The following is a 4,464-nucleotide window of genomic DNA, read 5'->3' on the forward strand; positions in this document are numbered from 1 at the left end:
ACTAGTACCCACCCCAGCTTAAAAACTTTGCTTTGTCCTTAAAGCATATTTATGTAAAAAAAAATGTATGAAAATACTGAGGAACAAAAAACTCCCCTAGATTTGAGGACTTGTTTCAAAGCGAAGTGGTTGCTTCCTTTTATGATTTTTTTATTTCTTCAGGTGAAATTGCCCTACATATTAAAAAAGGGAATTTCTCTCAATTTTATTCAATGCAAAACTAATCTAGGAAAAACTAAAATGATGGAAATTAAAGAAAAGTAAAGATATCCAAAAGAAGAAGGAAAGGGACCCATAAAATACATGCCCCATATATCAAAAACTTCACAAGTAATAACGGGGTGAAGGGAAATTTCATTTCTCCTAGATAGAGATCCGGTTCTTCGAAACTTTGCACATGATTTACAAAATAAAAAAGAATCTGCAAATAATGTTTTCCAAAAGAATCCACTATCTAAAATTTTCCTAGCTGTTCTTTTAGGACTAAAGTGACCTTCGCATGCATGATCATGACAAAATGATAAGATTCATATTCATGCTCGGGAACACATTTCTTAATGATATTGTCAGAACAATATTTCCAAAGACTCATGATGGTTCCCAAAAATAGTTTTTAGCATCACTACGTAATTTGGCTTTTTGTGAAAAAGAAAAGTTTGAAGGAAAGTTACCCGTGACTAAGTAGTTTACAATATCGGCGTACCATGGTGCTTGAAGATTTGTTTCAAAGAGATGCTCATCAGGGAAGTCTTCTCGAATTGGCATACTTTCTTACTTTTGTACAATTCGACTAAGATGGTCGGCTACAAAATTATTGGCTCCTTTTCTATCCTTGATGGTTAGGTTGAATTCTTGCAAAAGTAAAACCCATCGAACAAGCCTTGGTTTTGATTCTTTTTTTTTTATACAAGGTACCTAATCGTTGCATGATCAGTGTAAACAATTACTGGGGAGCCAATAATGTAGCTTCAAAACTTATCTAGAGCAAAAACGACAACAAGAAATTCTTTTTCAGTTGTGGTGTAGTTATATTGTGCTTGGTTAAGGGTTCTAGATGCATAGTATATAGCATGCAATTTTTTATCTATCCTTTGTCCTAAAACAACTCCTAATGTTAAGTTTCTTGCATCACACATTATTTCGAAAGGTAAATTCCAATTAGGAGATTGAAGGATAGAGGTAGAGACTAACCTTTGTTTGAGATCATCAAATGCCTTCTTACAATTGTCATCAATCAGAAATGGTACATTTTTTTGCAAGAGATTAGTTAGAGGCGAAGCAATTTTAGAAAAATCTTTTATAAACCGTCTATAAAAGTCGACACTCCCAAGGAAGGATCTAACATCTTTTAAACATGTTAGATATGGCAATTTTGTATAACGTCAATTTTTTCTTTATCTACCTCTATTCCTTTTGAAGACACTAAGTGTCCTAAAACTATACCATCAGACACCATGAAATGACACTTTTCATAATTCAAGACAAGGTTAGTTTCTATGCATCTATTTAGAATTAATTCTAGACTGGCTAAACATGCATAAAAACTATCACCATAAACTGTGAAATCATCCATGAAAACTTCAATGCAATTTCAATAAAGTCGGAAAATATGCTCATCATGCAACGTTGGAATGTGCCCGGTGCATTACAAAGAGACTAAATGGCATACACCTAAATGCATAGGTTTCATAATCACAAGTAAAAGTTGTTTTCTTTTGGTCTTCACATTCTATAGGAATTTGGTAAAAATCAGAAAATCCATCTAAGAAACAAAATTATGATCTCCCTGCTAAGCGTTCTATCATTTGATCAAGAAAAGGTAAGGGGAAATGATCCTTTTTTGTTACCTCATTGAGTTTCTGGTAATCTATGCACATTCTCCAACCATTTTGCATTCGCATCGGAACCATTTCACCTTTGTCGTTCTTTACAACAACCATCTCGATCTTCTTTAGGACCACATGAATTGGACTTACCCATATACTATCCGGAACAGGGTAAATAATTCCGGCATCTTTTAGTTTTAATACCTCTTCATGACAACTTCCTTCAATGTTGGGGTAAGATTTCTTTGTGGTTGGATTTTGTCATTTTCTCCCTCCTCCAAGATAATACGGTGCATGCAAAAAGTGGGAGATATGCCCTTGATGTCATCAAGAGTCCAACCAATGGCTTGCTTTTTCTTCTTCAAGACTTCGATAAGTCTTTCTTTTTGTTTTTGGTTTAGTTCGCTTGAGATGATTACGGGAAACATATTCTTTTTTCCTAAGAATATATATTTCAAGTGTGGTGGGAGAGTTTTGAGCTCAATCCCTAGTTTTTGTGGAGAAAAGAAAAGATTATCACAATTATTTTTTTCTAAATCATAGTCAACATTGGGTTCTAACAATTCTCTATTTTCAACTATTCCTTGTTCAAAAAATTCATCATGTATAGACAATTCATCAACTTTATCATGCAATTCTAATGAACATAAAGACAAGAATTCATCCGGATATCTCATGGATTCAAAAATATTGAATGTGACAAGGTCTCCATCAAACTCTACACTCAAGGAACCTTTATCAACATTTATAATGGCTTTTGCAGTTTTAAGAAAACGTCTTCCTAATAAAATAGAGTGAGATGGTTTTAGGCATGCTTCATTCATTTCTAATATGTAAAAATCCGTCGGAAAAATTAGTTTGTCAATTTTCACAAGGACATCTTCAACTATTCCTTGAAATAAAAGATCTATCTGCTAGTTGTGTGCATACACTAGTTTTTTGCAAATTATTGAGTTCTAGATCTTTAAATACTTTGTATGGCATGACATTTATGGATGTTCCTAAGTCAAGCATTGCATGAGAAATTAGCCTATTTCCTATTACACAAGGTAGAGAAAACATACCGGGGTCATTGCATTTTTCTGGAATATTACTCTTTAGAAAAGCCGAAACATTTTAACTTACCATTGTTGTTTCTTTTGTTTTCCTCTTGTTGGTACACAACTCCTTTAGAAACTTTGCATACCTCAGGACTTGTTGGATTGCATCGAGAAGGGGCAAGTTGATTTGCACATTTCTAACATCTCCAAGAGTTCTTCCTCCTTGGGTGTTTCCTTCTTTTTTGGAGCCAACCTAGAGGGAAAAGGAGGTTTAGGTATGTAAGGAGTAAAATCATTAAGAGGAGATTTATCACTTTTAGAATTAGATGGTGAGGAGTTTATTTCAACCTTTTCTTCCTTAGACTCATTCTTACTATTAAGAGGTAAGGGTTTGGAAGTTACCTTTTTCTCTTTGGTGGTGGGGATGTCAAGAATCTGGACTCAGTGAAATGGCACTTACATTAGCATGGTCCGGTTGAGCCAGAAGTTCACTTTCCCATCCATCTTGCTTATGGCGGTAGTAAGTTGAGTCATTTGTTGTTTCATCTCTTGTTGAAAAGAAAGAGTGTTAGTTGCCAAAGCTTTGATAATATCTTCAAGATTCGTACCTTGGTTTGAAGAGTAAAAATATTGACATAAAGAAGGGTCGAAAATATGATAGTGAGGAAAGCTAGCACAAAGCTCTTTGAATCTCTTCGAGTATTCTGAGAGGGATTCTCCAAAGGCTTGTCTTATCCCATAAATTTCTTTCTTAGTATTGTTTGCTCTAGAGGCGGAAAAAAATTTCTCTTAGAATTTCTTTTTTAGACTACCCCAAGTGGTTATGGAACCCAGTTCTAAGTAGTAGAGCCATCTCTTTGCTACATCCGTAAGGGAAAAAGGAAAGGCTCGTAAATTTAGTTGTTCTTCCGAGATGCCGTGAGGCCTCATGGAATCACAAACCATATGAAAATCCTTAAGATGCTTGTGTGAGTCCTCTCCGGAACTTCCTTTAAAGATGGGCAAAAGATGGATAAGTCTCGGTTTTAATTCAAAAGGTTGAGTGGTTGGGGGTATGACTATACAAAGAGGTCTTTGGTATTCATCGGGCTCAGCAAGCTCTCTAAGGGTATTTTCTCTAACTTCACCCATATTCCCTCTACCAAGGTTTGGATCTAAAGAAGAGTCTAGGCTAGGTTCTAAAACCTCTTAAAGGTTCTTGGTTAGAAAGATTGGGGATGCTATTCTCTTCTCTCCTTTCCCTTCTAATTCTACGAACCTTCCTATTTAAATCTTCAAAGTAAGGAAATTCTAAATTTGAAGAATAGGTCATGCAAGAAAGGAGAAGAGAGAACACAAAAAATTCTACATGATCTCTTTATGCCTAAATATTTTTTTCTTTTTGTTTTACAAAATGAATATAAGAATCAAGAAGCTCTAAAAGAAAATTTGAAATCAAAAAGTCTTGAAAACAACATTGTGCTCCCCGACAACGGCGCGATTTTTCGAATGGTGGAATTTTTCTTGAGGTAAGTCGTTATCAAAATGATGGGTTGTTATGGATGTAAGTATGCAAAATAAGAATTTATTCCTACTCTAAAATAAAAGAATACAAGAAT

This window comes from Cucumis melo, chromosome 4, assembly GCF_025177605.1.
Source record: "Cucumis melo cultivar AY chromosome 4, USDA_Cmelo_AY_1.0, whole genome shotgun sequence".
Classification (NCBI taxonomy): domain Eukaryota; kingdom Viridiplantae; phylum Streptophyta; class Magnoliopsida; order Cucurbitales; family Cucurbitaceae; genus Cucumis; species Cucumis melo.